Source organism: Balaenoptera acutorostrata, chromosome 18 (assembly GCF_949987535.1).
Source record: "Balaenoptera acutorostrata chromosome 18, mBalAcu1.1, whole genome shotgun sequence".
Lineage (NCBI taxonomy): Eukaryota > Metazoa > Chordata > Mammalia > Artiodactyla > Balaenopteridae > Balaenoptera > Balaenoptera acutorostrata.
Genome location: NC_080081.1, coordinates 53,475,664 through 53,495,579, shown reverse-complemented (window position 1 = coordinate 53,495,579; position 19,916 = coordinate 53,475,664).

Sequence of the window (19,916 nt, the reverse complement as noted above, 5' to 3'; positions counted from 1 at the left end):
ATGTTGGCTGTGGGTTTGTCATATATGGCCTTTATTATGTTGAGGAAAGTTCCCTCTATGCCTCCTTTCTGCAGGGCTTTTACCATAAATGGGTGTTGAATTTTGTCGAAAGCTTTCTCTGCATCTATTGAGATGATTATATGGTTTTTCTGCTTCAGTTTGTTAATATGGTGTATCACATTGATTGATTTGCGCATATTGAAGAATCCTTGCATTCCTGGGATAAACCCCACTTGATCATGGTCTGTGATCTTTTTATGTGTTGTTGGATTCTGTTTGCCAGTATTTTGTTGAGGATTTTTGCATCTATGCTCATCAGTGCTATTGGCCTGATGTTTCTTTGTGACATCTTTGTCTGGTTTTGGTATCAGGGTGATGGTGGCCTCGTAGAATGAGTTTGGGAGTGTTCCTCCCTCTGCAATATTTTGGAAGAGTTTGAGAAGGATAGGTGTCATCTCTTCTCTACAAGTTTGATAGAATTAGCCTGTGAAGCCATTTGGTACTGGGCTTTTGTTTGTTGGAAGATTTTTATTCACAGTTTCAATTTCAGTGTTTGTGATTGGTCTGTTCATATTTTCTATTTCTTCCTGGTTCAGTCTCAGAATGTTGTGCATTTCTAAGAATTTGTCCGTTTCTTCCAGGTTGTCCATTTAATTGGTTTATAGTTGCTTGTAGTAATCTCTCATGATCCTTTGTATTTTTGCAGTGTCAGTTGTTACTTCTCATTTTTCATTTCTAATTCTATTGATTTGAGTCTTCTCCCTTTTTTTCTTGATGAGTCTGGCTGATAGTTTATCAATTTCGTTTATCTTCTCAATAAACCAGCTTTTAGTTTTATTGATCTTTGCTATAGTTTCCTTCATTTCTTTTTCATTTATTTCTGATCTGATCTTTATGATTTCTTTCCTCCTGCTAACCTTGGGTTTTTTTTTTTTGTTTTTCTTTCTCCAATTGATTTAGTTGTAAAGTTAGGTCGTTTATTTGAAATGTTTCTTGTTTCTTAAGGTAGGATTTTGTTACTATAAACTTCCTTATTAGAACTGTTTTTGCTACATCCCATAGGTTTTGGGTCGGCGTATTTTCACTGTCATTTGTTTCTAGGTGTTTTTGATTTCCTCTTTGATTTCTTCATTGATCTCTTGGTTATTAAGTAGTGTATTGTTTAGCCTCCATGTGTTTGTATTTTTGACAGATTTTTTTCCTGTAATTGATATCTAGTCTTACAGCATTTTTTGTTGGAAAAGATATTTGATATGATTTCAATTTTGTTAAATTTAGCAAGGCTTTATTTGTGACCCAAGATATGATCTATCCTGGAGAATGTTCCATGAGCACTTGAGAAGAAAGTGTATTCTGCTGTTTTTGGATGGAATGCCCTGTAAGTATCAATTAAGACCATCTTGTTTAATGTATCATTTAAAACTTGTGTTTCCTTATTTATTTTCATTTTGGATGATCTGTCCTTTGGTGAAAGTGAGGTGTTAAAGTGCCCTACTATGATTGTGTTACTTTCGATTTCATCTTTATGGCTGTTAGTATTTGCCTTATGTATTGAGGTGCTCCTATGTTGGGTTCATAAATATTTACAATTGTTATGTATTCTTCTTGGATTGATCCCTTGATCATTAGGTAGTGTCCTTCTTTGTCTCTTGTAATAGCCTTTGTTTTAATGTCTATTTTGTCTGATATGAGAATTGCTTTTCCAGGTTTCTTTTGATTTCCACTTGCATGGAATATCCTTTTTCCATCCCCTCACTCTCAGCCTGTATGTGTCCCTAGGTCTGAAGTGGGTCTCTTGTAGACAGCATATATAAGGGTCTTGTTTTTGTATCCATTCAGCCAGTCTATGTCTTTTGGTTGGAGCATTTAATCCATTTACATTTAAGGTAATTATCGATATGTATGTTCTTATTACCATATTCTTAATTGTTTTGGGTTTGTTTTTGTAGGTCTTTTCATACTCTTTTTTTTCCTGCCTAGAGAAGTTCCTTTAGCATTTGTTGTAAAGCTGGTTTGGTGGTGCTGAACTCTCTTAGTTTTTGCTTGTTTGTGAATGTTTTAATTTCTCCATCAAATATGAATGAGATCCTTTTGGGGTAGAGTAATCTTGGTTGTAGGTTTTTCCCCTTCATCACTTTAAATATGTCCTGCCACTCCCTTCTGGCTTGGACAGTTTCTGCTGAAAGATCAGCTGTTAACCTTATGGGGATTCCCTTGTATGTCATTTGTTGTTTTTCCCTTGCTGCTTTTAATATTTTTCCTTTGTATTTAATTTTTGATAGTTTGATTAATATGTGTCTTGGCCTGTTTCTCCTTGGATTTATTCTGTATGGGGCTCCCTGTGCTTCCTGTACTTGATTAACTATTTCCTTTCCCATATTAGGGAAGTTTTCAACTATAATCTCTTCAAATATTTTCTCAGTCCCTTTCTTTTTCTCTTCTTATTTTGGGACCCCTATAATTCGAATGTTGGTGCGTTTAATGTTGTTCCAGAATTCTGTGAGAACGTCCTTAATTCTTTTCATTTTTTTTTTTTTTTCTTTATTCTGCTCTGCAGTAGTTATTTTCACTATTTTATCTTCCAGGTCACTTATCCTTTCTTCTGCCTCAGTTATTCTGCTCTTGATCCTTTCTAGAGAATTTTTAATTTCATTTATTTTGTTGTTAATCACTGTTTGTTTGCTCTTTAGTTCTTCTAGGTCCTTGTTAAACTTTTCTTGTATTTTCTCCATTCTATTTCCAAGATTTTGGATCATCTTTACTATTATAATTCTGAATTCTTTTTCAGGTATACTGCCTATTTCCTCTTCATTTGTTAGGTCTGGTGGGTTTTTACCTTGCTCCTTCATCTGCTGTGTGTTTCTGTGTCTTCTCATTTTGCTTAACTTATTGTGTCTGGGGTTTCCTTTTCACAGGCTACAGGTTCCGAGTTCCCATGGTTTTTGGTGTCTGCCCCCAGTGGCTAAGGTTGGTTCAGTGGGTTGTGTAGGCTTCCTGGTGGAGGGGACTAGTGCCTGTGTTCAGATGGATGAGGCTAGATCTTGTCTTTCTGGTGGGCAGCTCCATGTCTTGTGGTGTGTTTTGAGGTTTCTGTGGCCTTATTATGATTTTAGGCAGCTTCTCTGCTAATGGGTGGGGTTGTGTTCCTGTCTTACTAGTTGTTTGGCATAGGGTGTCCAGTAATGTAGCTCACTGGTCGTTGAGTGGAGTTGGGTCTTGGCATTGAGATGGAGATCTCCAGGATATTTTCACCATTTGATATTACGTGGAGCTAGGAGGTGTCTTGTGACTGCTGTCTTGAATCTCCCCTTTCTCTAAGATCTTGAGTACATTTCTGTAAACCCAGAGAGCTTTCTCTGCCAAGAGGAAACCAGTCCCTCAGTCCTGAGGATGAGTAGGAGTCAAAACTCCATTGGTAGAGTGCTGTCAGTCTCTGTGTGTTTTCACAAGATGTCTGAGGCAGCCCTGCTCTCTGCTCAAGGCAGACTCACCTGGGAACCTCACCTTGTGGGCTCCATTCATCTTTCAAAAGTTGATACCCAAACCTATTACCAACAGACAACCATATCTATTAGAGATGAATGTTCTATTTCATTGGCCACATGTAAGTTTCTTTGAGTATTGAGTTTGCCTTTTGTGATATTGCTTTGTAAAGTACTATATATATTAGGTATTCTAAAATAAATGTTTGAGTCCAGAATATTGGATTTTTGTAAATGTCAGATTAGAGTGGAAAATAATACAGTAATTTGTGACCGACTTGGGACATGGGTTGCATAATTTCTCATTTCTGTGCTTAGATACTTAAGGATATGCATTTCTGGCTTAGCTTTTAGAATTTCACACAGAGCTTTCTCTTGTAAATGCAGGCTGAATACTTACCTTTCTTAAACAATGCACAGTTGATGGACAGAATAACTGGATATACTTATTGAATTTAAAGTATACCATCTTTAAAGTCTCAGTTATAAGTAAGTCTGGTATCAAATTCAATATATGAAGAAAACTTAAATATATGCCCAAGAAATTTAGCTGCATAATACATTTTTTTTTGGCTAGCTACATATTTTTATAAGTACCCTTCTTCAATGATACTTGCTGATTAGATTCCCAAGTAGCACTTACATTTCTGTTATTTTCCATTAGAGATGTATTTGTACATTTCTCTACATCCATTAACATCTTATGGCTTTACATAAATCTTCTTCACTCTCTCACCACAAAATAAGTGCAAGATCATTTCACTGTTGTATCCCAACAATTCTATAATAATGATACTATTACTAAGATAACTCTCTTTCTTATAACTATGAGTCACTCTCAAATTTTCTCTTTTTATCCAGTTACTATAAACTGATGGAAAAACAATTTACTACAAGCTCTAATAGATGAGTAAAAATACTATAATTTTCAGGGAAACTATTCCTAAAGTGTGTAACTGTTACTTTAGGATACATTTCTTTTCTACCATTATGGTCATAATTTTTGCTTGATTTTATATATGTATTAGGAAACTGAAAAGGGTATGTCTTCCTTTTCACTTATTTTTATAAATTGGGAAGACACTGATCCTCTTTTAATGTCACTTCCTTTCTATATAATGGAAACGTTCATTTAGATCCATTAAAGGAATTAGCTCCTGCTCAAAGTTAGTTAGGAAATTTAGGAATGAAATTCCATTTTTATTTTCAGTTAAATATATTGGACTAGACTGAAAAAGTGAAAGGCAAGAAAGGAAGCCAGGCAGTTCTTGTCCCAATTATTGATAATGGAATCTAGAACTTAAAGAATCACTTGAGTTCTCTAAATCTACCCTCATTTTTTTTTTATGTGTACTTCTACTACCTGAAATACACTAATAACCATACTTACTACTCATCTATAATTGTGCTACTCTGTGTAGTTTATTCCTCTGGTCCTTAAGACGCAACTCAGGCATTACCTTCTCCAAGAAACCCTCTTATGACCTAAGGGCTTCTCTCTTACCCAGGGTTTTTTCTGTTGTAACATTGTCTCAATCTATTGTAATAAATCATTCATTTTTCTGTTTTTTCCCCTATACCCATTAGATTATGAACACCTGGAGAGCAGGATTGTAACTTATTTCTATAATCTGTTTTTATCCCCTTCATTTTACTCAAACCCATGTTATTAAGGATTCCAGAGTTCCATGTATCTAACATAATTTATTCAGATTCACCATGCTTGATCTCAGTAGCATTCTGTTTGGCTGGTTTACTCCTTGAATGCCTTTCTTCTTTTGGATTCTGTGGCACTGAGCTCTTTTGCTGTCCTTTTACCATTTATATTGTCCTATGTATCTTCATATTCTGTTTCTTCCTTCTTTAAAGGAGTGCAATTATTTCATCATTAATTCAACATTCTACCAAACATTCTTCTAGGTCCTAAGGTTTAGGGGCACAAAATAATAATTAAAAGAAGGGTATCTTACGATTCTCTTCTGATCCTTCTCTTTATGCTAACTCTATCCCCAGACACTCTTATGAGTGTTTTTAACTTCCAATATCATGTACATTTTAAGGACTTTGGGACCAGATCTCAATTATGAAAATAAAGTGATCTATTTAAATTCATGTTTAATATTTCTGCATATAAATCTCACAATAAAGATATCTAAAAGTAAATATTTTTCCAGCATATATTCTACGTCTTACAGATAGAATGAAATGGAGAAAACTATTTATTACAAAAGGATTTTTTTGTATGAAAATAAGCTCAAATTGCATGGAAAGACTCTGTGTCATAATGAAAAGGACCTTGAACTTGCATTCTGGGCCTAACTTTGCAAGTTCTGTCAATAACTAACATGGTAACCCTGGAGACCTCTCAGAATTTTAGTTTAATTGCCAGTAAAATATTTTACATTTCTAAGATCTAAAAATGTCTTGTTTTCTGTGATTCTAAGGGCTGTGGTGCTGCTATTGTAATGACATTTGGAAGAAGAATGAAAATGAAGGCAAAGAAACTGAATCTAGATGAGTTTTTCCGGGCCTGTTCATCAGATTATCTTGACTTCGCATTGTTGCTTCCTCTTCCCTATGGTTTGATCTTTTACTATCCCCTCTTGACTTTCACACCGTTTCTCCACTCCAAACCCATTGGATAAAACACGGAAATAAGACTTGATCATATGCATGATTTCCAAGCATGGGTCCTATGGCTGAAAGAGCTTTTAGAGGATAATATGTCATTTTGCTTTACCATCATTTGACGTTGAAACTTACCAACATGTAGGCAATCTCTTTTTTTTTTTTTTTCCAACAGTCAAAATTAAACTGACTTTGAATTTTAAGTGTTTCCTCAGAAATAACTATGCTAGAAGCATTCAGCTCAGTGGAGGATTAGCAAATGTGTTATTGTGACAGAAAAAAAACATATGTATATCAACTGCAGATAAGCCCAAATACATGATGTGCTGTATTGTCTAGCAGTGGTGACCTCAAACATTAGTTTAAGACATGTGGTGAACAGAAAGAAAGCAGTCATGAGAAGGGCAGGGAAAATTCAGCTGTAAGGAAACTGAGGAAAGTGGGGAATGGGATGAGCCAGTGGTTTAGAATCAGAAGAGCTGATAATCCATGGAAGGGAGCTGGCCTGGATAGAATCACACATGTCTGGTTCTGGTCCTCACTCCAGTGAGCCCTCCTCACTCTGAGTGCTCTAGCCAGGTGGTTAGGATTTTATTTTACCTTTGAGAGATTTACAGTCCTTTTGAAGAAATGCAACATATGCTTTTATTACTATTTATATTTAATCCTACTCTCATTCCTTCACTTTTAATCTAAAGAATTAGGAAATACATTTCCGATTTTGTAGAAAGAACAGTAACATTTCCGATTTTGTAGAAAGAACAGTAAATGAAGTCTGGGAATGAGAATCAATTCTATCATAAATTCCATCTCTGGAGACTAAATTTCTGCACAGTAAAAGGGCTTATAGTTCTATGAACTATGGCAAAATTTGTTTTATTTTTTTATTTGTTTTTATGTTTTTAATTTTTTCTTGCTCTTTTTGATCAACAGTAAATTTAAGACTCTTTTTTGCCATTGTTTATCTTCTTTTGTTTGGTTTGGTCATTACAAAAAGATAGTACCTATACTTCTGTGAAGCCAAATAAAACTCTGATATATATTTTGGATTAGTTTAGATGTGCTATTATGGATTGTTACAGTATACAGCCTCACTCATGATAAATAGGGATTATATTAAAATGTCATTATTTTGCCATTCATATTTAATCAAATCTATTTACTTGTTAATAATAAAAAGGTAAATATTTTAAGTAATTAAGGATATCTAGTAAAAATTATACCTAATAATTTCCCTCATGGATATTTTATTCAAATAAAATAAAATTATATAGAGAATTGGTCACGCAAAAATTAAACATTCATATGTAATATTTAGGGGGCTTCCCCACTAAAAAGTATTTTGAGATAGGCAAATGTTTGAGTGGTTAGGACCTTCATTTATAAAATGTATATACTATGTTATTTTAAAAACAAAATAAATATTTAAGAAGATTATTCATAAATTCTGGTGAAATACCTTATAGAAAGGTGAAAAGAATGCTGAATTTATAATAAAGGAAAATAAATAACCAGTGTTCTCATCACGGCTATTTCTCTTCCTAGCTAGAGGATTCTGAGAGGTTTATGACCTTTCAATTTCAAGTTTGATCATCATTAAATTTGATAATAAGAATGGCACTAACCACATAATATTTTATTTTGGGATATTAGTTATATTAGTATATTAGTTAACCAAGTATTATGAAAACATTGAAGAGATTTATCATTGTAAAAATTAACATCATGTTCTTCCAATTTCCTACAAGTTCAAAAATCAGTTTTTTTTTCTCCATATTCTTCTTCCATTGTGCTTTATAGCACTTTTTTTAAACCATAAATAAAAATAAACATATCTTAGTGGTTTTGTGTAAGATGATAACGTTGGGTTTTTCTACTTACTTGCCTACTTGGAAGATTTACTGAACTACTCTATTTGTTTTGCTTTTAAACAGAAATGGGAAAGCAAAAGTAATTTCCCAATTCCCTGTTAATCAGTTTGTATATGCTAAAATAATGTTTCCAAAATAATTTTTTTTCTGCTTTTAAAATAATACATATGGATAATGCATGGCAACAATTGTAGAAATTGCATGTCAGGTCTTTCAAGTAGCAGGTAACAAAGCTACCAACTGATATTTAACAAAAATATGGATGTGTTTCCATTTTGTGTTTGTATTTTAGGGTTTAATATTACAATTTTATATATTGAAGGTAATGTAATTTTTCATTTTCTGGAAAGAACCTCATCAGTTTATTGTATAGCCTTAAACCTTAAATATAATACATGAAAGTTCTTCAGACAATGCACATTTTTAAAAGAGTCTTTTAAAAAGCCTACCTAGATAAAAGTTATCTACATGTTTAAAGGTACTTTAATATATGACACTCTATTTTCTATCACATAACCAAAAACTTAGAGCAGAGTAAGTGAGAATACCTATATCTCTCTCTATACAGACACATATAGAGACATGTATATAATCTGGTGCACACAATATATATTATGTAATATGTATAATGTGATATAAGCATTTATATATATATATATATATATATATATATATATATATATATATATATATATCATCTATTAACTTACCACAAGCAGAAACTAATAATAGCAGAGATCCTAAAAAACAAGCCTAGCTTATTTGCTCTTGCAATCAGCCCTTATAAGCTTAAAGTGGTTAGAATGACTTCGCTTACTTAAAGATTAATTATCTTGTTAAGTTGTACTTATATTGCCATGTAAATATTAAGTCCTTATTACTGCAAATGGTTTTTGTGCCCTCTGTAAAGCTTCAAGAAAACATTTTTTTCTGATTTTGTTTAGTTATGAAAGTGAATTTAAGAAGGTAATTAAATATATGTGTACTTGAGAGACTTAAGTTCTACCAGGCTAACCAAATCATTTATGTAATATTTTGAAAAGTAAGGAACTCTACATAATGAACTAGTCAACATAAAGTTAAAATTCTCTTGTGATGCTTTCATTCTTGTTAAATGTCTTTCATGAGTTATAAAATCTGCCTAGCAGTTATGTAATACATTAACCTTGTTCTCATAGCCATATTATTGATGGTCAAAAATTCAAGAGAGACTAGAAGATGAAGGGATGGAAGAGTAGAAAGATATAAAACAAAATAACTGGGGCCTGTACCTCTTGAGATTTGCATAACAATTGTGATGAATGGGATGACTATCATAAAGTAAAAAGAATCAGAGATTCTATTGAGGGTATTTTCAAACCAAAAAGAAAAAGATAAAAGGAGAAAGAAAGAAAGAAAGAGAGAGAGAGAAAGAAAGAAAGAAGAAAAGAAAGAAAGAAAGAAAGAAAGAAAGAAAGGAAGGAAGGAAGGAAGGAAGGAAGAAAGGGAAAGAAGAAAGGAAAGAGAAAGAAAGAAGGAAAGAGGGAAGGAGGGAGGGAGGAAGGAGAAAACAAGGGGTTTACTTTTTGCTTACTAAAATATAAACAATTACACTTATTTAAAACTTCAAATGAGAAGTTGCCTCTGGAAAAGTTGTTCCTAAAGCAAATAAAGTCCTGATCAGAAAGCAAGGTAATGATTTCCTATCTTAAAAAAAAGGGTACAAATGAACTTATTTACAAAACAGAAGTAGAGTCATGGATGTAGAAAACAAACTTATGGTTACCAGGGGGTAAGGTGGGGAGGGATAAACTGGGAGATTGGGATTGACATATACACACTACTATATATAAAATAGATAACTAATAAGAGCCTGCTGGATAGCACAGGGAACTCTACTCAATACTCTGTAATGGCCTATATAGGAAAAGAATCTAAAAGAAAAAAAAGGGGAGGATATATGTATATGTATAACTGATTCACTTTGCCGTACACCTGAAACTAACACAACATTGTCAGTCAACTATACTCCAATAAAAATTAAAAACAAAAACAAAAACAAACAAAAAAGAAATCAGGGTAGTCACCCTGCACTGTGTCTAGTTGATGGCTTTGTCAAGTGGGGATTTCCTAGGTAAATAAAATAAACTCCCTCTCAGGAAACATCAAGGAAGGCTTAGAAAACACACACACAAACAAACAGGGAGAGCAGAGATACACTTAATTTTTTTGTATTCTAAGGTATATGCATGTGTATGTGCATGTGTATATGTGGGTGAGTAATACACACATATATAGGGATAGCTGATATCTCCATCTGCAGATATCTATATCATATGTGTATATATACATGTAACTTATATGTCTGTAGCTCAACTAAACATGTTTGTAATCACGTTCAGTTTAATAACTAGATCAAATCAGAAAAAATGTATGTATACCAGATAAACATGACACATGAAAGCAGATGTCTGTTTAAATTACAAAAGAGCCGTTTGTGATTTTTATGTACGGTTCAGCATTACATTGTTTTCTTTCAGTCAATGGCATATTGGTCTGGCTGTGAGCCCAGGTCTCTCACATAATGATCAACCTGAGACTAGCACAGTACCATCTGGTCATGTCTCAGGTAGGAAATACATTAAAAATATCTACCAATTTATGCATTTCATCCCAAAACGATAAGAACACACAATGATATGACTTTTTTCAGTAATAGAGCCTCTTGCAAATAAATAAAGTAGATAATATTTTATTCAATTTTTGTAGAATGAAAAAAATATACAAAATCTAGGAAACTGGTGCAGAAGAATGACTTCTAACATGGTGTGAGAAATTTGAAAGTAATCACACATTTTTGAATATGGGGAGGGCCTAAACTAGTTACACAACTAAGGAGAGTGTAAGGAAAGATAGAAGAGCACTTCTGGGCCAGGACTGTGGTGAATCTAAGAAATGCCATCAGGAAAGAATTCACAATCTCTGACTTTGATTACATAATAAAACAATGGAAAAATGACATTTTCCTACTAAATTATTTTGTTTATGAATTTAAACCTCTATATAATCTGCTTGTGCCTTTGTCTTTCTGTTATCTAGCCATATAAATAGGTATTTAATTATTTTTTTACTTCATGTAAGAATAAGCCTGATACTATGTGGTGATACTTTCTTCTTGTGTTCCATTCCTATAAATATCTTAGGTATTAAGTATTTGGTATTGGGATTTGCAGGAAGACAAGATTTTTGTTAACTTTACATATTGCTAGGTTAACAATCTACCTTATACATGCTGAATTCATCCTATTCATTGAAGATTTGAGCATAATTTAGGACATTAGGTCTGTGTTCATAAAAGGTGGCTCATTTTCTTCATTTTATATTTTACCTTATTAATAAAGATGCCTTCATTAAGGATCTTCATTAAGATTTGTTTATGTTCTGCAAACTACATGTAGCTACTAAAAAGGTATGATGTGCCTAGTAATATGGAACAAATAAATCTTGTATGATGATCTTATAAATACTTCTTTTAACTATAATGTAAAAAATGTCCCCTGATATTATATTTTCTTTTTTAGAAAGGACACTAGGGTTTACAACATGGGCAACACCACATTCCTCTGTTATAGGTTAAAAAATGTTACAACTAGATTCTTTTGCTGCTTACTCTAATGAATTCCCTTAGAATTCATTGGAGAAGTATGAGATAGAAATACCTCAGACAGAAATTCATCTTATAATAGGTCACGGTACAGCAAGATTTCAGGGCATTTAGATATGAATTTCTTTTAGTTTATCGTCTCCTTTATTTTCCAGACTGAGGTTTTTTGAAAATGTAAAAATGTTTTTCCAAAATTCATCCTAATACAAGTGTTTTTCAGAGTCTAAGGTTGAGTAAACTTTGACATTGGTGGAAACAATAGTCTATGTACATTTCTCTTTATTCAAACTTTTCTTTAACACATCATTTTTCTAACTGATTTACAGTTCTTACTGCTGCTCCCATCCATTGGGACATTATATTTTGGATATAGACACAACCTAAAAAAATCTATTTCTCCAATTCTTACTTCAGTGTTTTCCTCAATTTTTCTAATGGACTTCAGAGCTGGTGGATGGTGACTTTAAATGTTAGATCAGAACACTAGATCATGAAAACTCAAACATGACCTTTTATTGTAAATTAGTAATAGGATTCCATCAAAGAATGATGAAATCATAAGATTCAGTAAAAAGATATATCTAGTTTTAGTATATGTTTAAGGATGTCTCTATTTAGGTAAAAGCCACAATTAAATGGTTTACCTTTCTTTGAAAAAAATATAAAAGCATTTGGTAATTACAAAACACAAAGATGCCAAAATTGAGGATTTACTGTTATTATAATTCCTACAGAGAGAGCACATTATTTTATAGTTGTTATCAATTGCTTTGATTGTCAGTGAATATATTAAAACAGTATTTTTATGTTATTAGGTCATGAAATCTAAATATTATATATGGCTACATTTTCTGCACATATGCAGATATTTCAGGAGAGATACATGTTAAGTATGACAAGAGATCTTAGAAAATTTCAATCCATTTTTAAGTACTTTCTGAGAAAATCTTACTGTCATCCCCAATTACTTCACAAACTGAGAGAACTTAGCATGTTTAACCGTTAAGGGCCCCAGAATTGTGATTAACATTGCAGATAGAAATGGTAAAAAGCAATGTTATGCTAACAACTATATGCTTGTTCAAATGTTTAAATTAGAAATTTTAGCAAACTAGCTTTTTTTAGCACTAGATTTAATCCCTTAAGGAAATGGCAGCTACAAAATACTGACAGCTCTTTTTTCTCTTTTTAGCAAGCTATATATGAGTCACTAGTTTAGAATAAAAATAGTTTGGGTGAGAAATATATATTTTGATGTTGTGATTTAAATTGTTTTTTATAATTTATTCTCCACAATTCGGTCCATTGTGATATTTACTTAGAAATCTTTTTATGAATTGAATAACATGCCTATTTGATATATTGCACATATTATTCTAACGTAAGAACATAAGACAATTTCTATTCTGAAGCAAGAGCTCTCTCTCTCTCTCTCTCTCTCTCAATGTTTATCAAAACTTACTAAGGCAAGGAATATTTTCCAGTTTCTGTTAATCACGAAGGCAAATAACCAGAATTGTGCACTGTAGACCTATATTTTATTGCTATAAAAGAGTGCCTACCATCATCCAAACAAATCACAGCATTGAATATCTTACACATTTTATACTGAGTATTATTATAGGTACATATCACTGTAAAATAGTGCTTTCATTCTGAGCTTGTATAGCTTGCAGTAAAACACATTATATTTAAAGGAAAAATAAATTTAAAAGGAGGTTTAGTACAATGCAATTACATGTACTGTAGCTTCTGTTTAAAGGGATTCACAGCTAAAATTTGTTTTCATTATTGGCTTTCAATAGAGATTTGGATTTCTTGGGCACAGCCTTCGTTCGTATTTCTTTTATTTTACTTTGCTTTGGAGGTTGGAAATTTTTCTTATTTTTTAATTTATTTGTTGGCTAAGGTAATATTCAGTAATATTAGACCACTGAGGGAAAGAGAAGAAAATAGTTTGGGTTTTCTTTTGTTTGTTTTGTTTTGTTTTCTCTTGATTCTTTAATTATTTCTTCTGATTCACAGAAAGAGGATTAATCAGCCAAAATTAATAGAGGTATTCAGTTATTATTAACAGAAGATAAATATTTGTTTCCCAATATATAAGAAAAGTATGATTGGAAATTATGGTGTCCTTTTGGCTTGTCATTAGTTACAGTGTGACACTTTGGTGTAATATCTGACAATATTACTCAAGTGGATTCCTTTCATTATAGATATGACACCAGGATATATTTTGAAGTTTGCAGCAGATACTTTTTCTGTAATTATTGGAATAATCATTTCCCCCCTGTGTTGTTATAGTGAATTACATCTGTTTATCTTCAAGTGTTGAAATAAACTTCTATTTGTTGGATGATTCTCACATGATCAGGATGTATTTTACTTATATATTCCTCTTATATATTTGATAATATTTTGTTAAGGATTTTGTAACTTATTCTATAAAAGATCTTCGTCTGTAGTTTTCTTTTCTTTTCATGACATGGATGCAAATGACTACAGCAGCATGTCTGCTGTAATGGCGATTGCATGACGCTGAGGCAAAGTTCCTCAGGTGTGAGTGCTCCTAGGGACACTTCAGACTTAGTGCAAATTGGAAGAGACAGTAGAGAAGTGGTGATGTGATAGTCCCACTCATATAAGTACACAAGAATGGGAACAATCACAGCTTTTAAGACCAAAATCAGAAATTGTACATTGAGAGCTAAGTTACTTTTACCATAGCCATTTAGTATGGATTCACAGAATATTTCCGGATGGGGTGAAAATCAAATTCCTTGTAAAAGGGTTCAAGTACTAAAGAATCATAGAACACCTATTTTGAATTATTTTTGTTATATTTATTTAATTACTTGCTTAAATATTTATTTTTAATTTACAAATTCATTTATAACTTGTTTGTTTAATCTGAAATTCTTTGCCATCAGATTTTTTCTTAGTGACCTCTTAGTAGGGTACCAGTTTTAACAAAATGGCACTTTACCTCCAAAAGGCTTCTTTACCATTTAGTTTAAATTACTTTCTATCTGATCACTATAACGTCGCTCTGTTTGAGTTTCTTCATTGAATTTATCACTGACCTGCCCAATTTTTTATTTATCTCTTCTTCACCTCTAGAATGTGAGTGTGTGTGTGTGTGAATATTTGTTTGTATATGTCCAGTAGATGAAATACATGATGACAGAGTGGATTAATTTAACTTAATTTAATTTTATTTTATTTAAAATGTGTAGTCTGTATGCTTCCAAGAAATCTTGAGGCTACTGAAATATGAGCCATACTTTACCAAACTAAAAGAGACCCTATTAAAATTATTGAGTGAGGGGGACTTCCCCAAATGGAAAGCATAATTTATTAAGCATGAAAATATGCATAAAACAGTGTGATAATGATAACTTTGAAATACTGTTACCAGTGAGATGTTATTTATACAAGTGTCATGTCAATTAACAACTCAAGGATCTGTTTTTAGTTGAGACATTAGGATTTGACTCTACTAACAGGATCAAGTAATAAAACTGCATTTTGTGATTTCAAGATGGAAACAGAGTTGATAAACGCTCTTTGTCAGACTGGAATGCTGATAATAGCACAGAAATAACATATAGACAAAGAACTCCGAATACATTATGGAAAGAAAGAAGCAATCAGTGCTTTGGTGGTTAATAAAGGAAGTGAACATTTTCACCACTTATTGGATGGGAACATAACTCATAAAAAACAATTTATTAGAAACGATGCCTAAAGTTAACTTGTAACATTTACAGCATACTCAGAAATAGCAAATGGCATGACTAAGTGATTCTTGCAAATAATGATAATAAATTTTAAAAAGGCATCTCATTTTTGGACTTACTCTGTAGTAAAATACAAGAAAGAGGATCTACTAAACCTAGAAGAAAGGCGCTTGGGGAATGGAGAATTTTTCATTAAATACTTTTGTTAGGGTATGCTATCATATTCTATCAACGGATCCTAGGTGAGGAGGAATTGAAATGTGCTTTCAGAACACAAAAGAATACTATTTATAATTGTATACATTTATGATAGCCATTAGTATAACGTGTATAATCAATTATACCTGGATTATATATATCATGTCAATTATATGTCAAGTCAGCGTATGTGAATGGGTACTTACAAAATTTTAAGAATTTAATTAATTTATATTTTTTGTAAGCACATTCGTTTGCTGTTCAAGCAGGACACTTAAACAATACAATGTTCACACCCTAGAGACAGCAAAGTGGCCAAAGAGAGGCTTAGGAAAGTATAAATAGAGTCTGCCAAAGTGATTTGTTGATGGCCTGTGGCATATGACACACATTTTTTCTGTCAGATGGAAATGCAAAGTAGGTGTGCTATGACACCAAGATGTAAGTTTATTGCAATAGTCACAGTTCTAACACCATTTTTCTATGTTGTGCCCTTCCACATGGATTACATCTTCTTGGTTATTCAAATCAAGTATTTCATTAGATTAAACTTATCACATTTTGCTCTTTATCTCATTTCTAATCTCCTTCCTCATTTTTCATTGCTCTTTGTTCAACTGCATTCATTTTAGGCTTTCATTTCAATAGTAGTCAATTTGATCTTTTCTCTAATGCCCTGTTGGCATTACTTGTATGATTTCTCAGGATTCTTATATTCATTTTAAGCATTTTCACTCATCTTAAAACATTTACAGTTTGATTAAATAAGGGTGCACAAAATACAAAATACTGAAAAGTATATGATTTTATGTAAATTTTAACATGTGTTTTGCTCAAAATTTATGTTTCAAAAATGCGGTGAAATGTCTATAGCTCTTTTTTTTTATTTTTAACATCTTTATTGGAGTATAATTGCTTTACAATGGTGTATTAGTTTCTGCTTTATAACAAACGGAATCAGCTATACATATACATATATCCCCATATCTCCTCCCTGTTACGTCTCCCTCCCATCCTCCCTATCCCACCCCTCTAGGTGGTCACAAAGCACCAAGCTGATCTCCCTGTGCTATGCAGCTGCTTCCTACTGGCTATCTATTTTACATTTGGTAGTGTATATATGTACATGTCACTCTCTCACTTCATCCCAGCTTAATTTCCCCCTCCCTGTGTCCTCAAGTACATTCTGTACATCTGTGTCTTTATTCCTGTCCTGCCCCTAGGTTCTTCAGAACCTTTTCCTTTTTTTTTTAGATTCCATATACATGTGTTAGCATACAGTATTTGTTTTTCTCTTTCTGATCTACTTCACTCTGTATGACAGTCTCTAGGTCCTCACTACAAACAACTCAACTTTGTTTCTTTTAGTGGCTGAGTAATATTCCATTGTATATATGTACCACATCTTCTTTACCCATCATCTGTCGATGAACACTTAGCTTGTTTCCATGTTTTGGCTATTGTAAATAGAGTTGCAATGAACATTGTGGTACATGACTCTTTTTGAATTATGTTTTCCTCAGTGAGTATGCCCAGTAGTGGGAATGCTGGGTCGTATGGTAGTTCTATTTTTAGTTTGCTGAGGAACCTCCATACTGTTCTCCATAGTGGCTGTATCAATTTACATTCCCACCAACAGTGCAAGAGGGTTCCCTTTTCTCCACACCCTCTCCAGCATTTATTGTTTGTGGATTTTTTGATGATGGCCATTCTGACTGATGTGAGGTGGTACCTCATTGTAGTTTTGATTTGCATTTCTCTAATTACTGAACATCCTTTCATGTGTTTGTTGGCAAACTGTAAATCTTCTTTGGAGAAATGTCTGTTTAGGTCTTCTGCCCATTTTTGGATTGGGTTGTTTGTTTTTTTGATACTGAGCTGCATGAGTTGCTTGTAAATTTTGGAGTTTAATCCTTTGTCAGATGCTTCCTTTGCAAATATTTTCTCCCATTGTGAGCTGCTGTCTTTTTGTATTGTTTATGGTTTCCTTTGCTGTGCAAAAGCTTTTAAGTTTTATTAGTTCCCATTTGTTTATTTTTGTTTTAATTTCCATTTCTCTAGCAGGTGAGTCAAAGAGGATCTTGCTGTGATTTATATCATAGAGTGTTCTGCCTATGTTTACCTCTAAGAGTTTTATAGGGTCAGGCCTTGCATTTAGGTCTTTTATCCATTTTGAGTTTATTTTTGTGTATAGTTTTAGGGAGTGTTCTAATTTCATTCTTTTACATGTAGCTGTCCAGTTTAGCAGCAGCACTTATTGAAGAAGCTGTCTTTCCTCCGTTGTATATTCTTGCCTCCTTTACCAAAATTAAGGTGACCATATGTGCGTGGGTTTATCCCTGGGCTTTCTATCCTGTTCCATTGATCTATATTTAAGTTTTTGTTCCAGTACCATACTGTCTTGATTACTGTAGCTTTGTAGTATAGTCTGAAGTCAGGGAGCCTTTTTCCTCCAGCTCCGTTTTTCTTTCTCAAGATTGCTTTGGCTATTCGGGGTCTTTTGTGTTTCCATACACATTGTGAATTTTTTTGCTCTAGTTCTGTGAAAAATGCCATTGGTAGTTTGATAGGGATTGCATTGAATCTGTAGATTGCTTTGTATAGTATAGTCATTTTCAAAATGTTGATTCTTCCAATCCAAGAACATGGTATATCTCTCCACCTATTTGTATCATCTTTAATTTCTTTCATCAGTGTCTTATAGTTTTCTGCACACAGGTCTTTTGTCTCCTTAGGTAGGTTTATTCCTAGGTATTTGATTCTTTTTGTTGCAGTGGTAAATGGGTGTGTTTCCTTAATTTCTCTTTCAGATTTTTCATCCTTAGTGTATAGGGATCCAAGAGATTTCTGAGCATTAATTTTGTCTCCTGCTACTTTACCAAATTCATTGATTAGATCTAGTAATTTTCTGGTAGCATCCTTAGGATCCTCTATGTATAGTATCATGTCATCTGCAAACAGTGACAGCTTTACATCTTCTTTTCTGATTTGAATTTATTTTATTTGTTTTTCTTCTCTGATTCCTGTGGCTAAAACTTCCAAAACTATGTTGAATAATAATGGTGTGAATGGACAACCTTGTCTTGTTCCTGATCTTAGAGGAAATGGTTTCAGTTTTTCACCATTGAGAACAATGTTGGCTGTGTGTTTGTCATATATGGCTTTTATTATGTTGAGGTAAGTTCCCTCTATGCCTACTTTCTGGAGGGTTTTTATAATAAATGGTGTTGAATTCTGTTGAAAGCTTTTCTGCAGCTATTGAGATGATCATATGGTTTTTCTCCTTCAGTTTGTTAATATGGTTTATCACATTCATTGATTTGCATATTTTGAAGAATCCTTGCAATCCTGGGATAAACCCCATTTGATCATGGTGTATGATCCTTTAAATGTGCTGTTGGATTCTGTTTGGTAGTATTTTGTTGAGGAAAATTGCATCTATATTCATCAGTGCTATTGGCCTGTAGTTTTCTTTCTTTGTGACATCTTTGTTGGTTTTGGTATGAGGGTGATGGTGGCCTTGTAGTATGATTTGGGGAGTGGTCCTCCCTCTGCTATATTTTGGAAGAGTTTGAGAAGGATAGGTTTTAGCTCTTCTCTAAATGTTTGATAGAATTCGTCTGTGAAGCCACCTGGCCCTGGGCTTTTGTTTGTTGGAAGATTTTTAATCACAGTCTCAATTTCAGTGCTTGTGATTGGTCTGTTTATATTTTCTGTTTCTTCCTGGTTCAGGCTCGGAAGGTTGTGTTTTTCTTAGAATCTGTCCATTTCTTCCAGGTTGTCCATTTTATTGGCCTATAGTTGCTTGTAGTAATCTCTCATGATCCTTTGTATTTCTGCAGTGTCAGTTGTTACTTCTCTTTTTTCGCTTCTAATTCTATTGATTTGAGTCTTCTCCCTTTTTTTCTTAATGAGTGTGGCTAATGGTTTATCAGTTTTGTTTATTTTCTCAAAGAACCAGCCATTAGTTTTATTGATCTTTGCTATTGCCTCCTTCATTTCTTGTTCATATATTTCTGATATGATCTTTATGATTTCTTTCCTTCTTCTAACTTTGGGGTTTTCTTCGTTCTTCTTTCTCTAATTGCTTTAGGTGTAAGGTTAGGTTGTTTATTTGAGATGTTTCTTGTTTCTTGAGGTAGTATTGTGTTGATATAAACTTCCCTCTTAGAACTGCTTTTTCTGCATCCCATAGGTTTTGGGTCATCGTGTTTTCATTGTCATTTGTGTCTAGGTATTTTTTGATTTCTTCTTTGATTTCTGCAGTGATCTCTTGGTTACTTAGTAGTGTATTCTTTAGCCTAAATGTGTTGGTATTTTTTACAGATTTTTTTCTGTAATTGATACCTAGTTC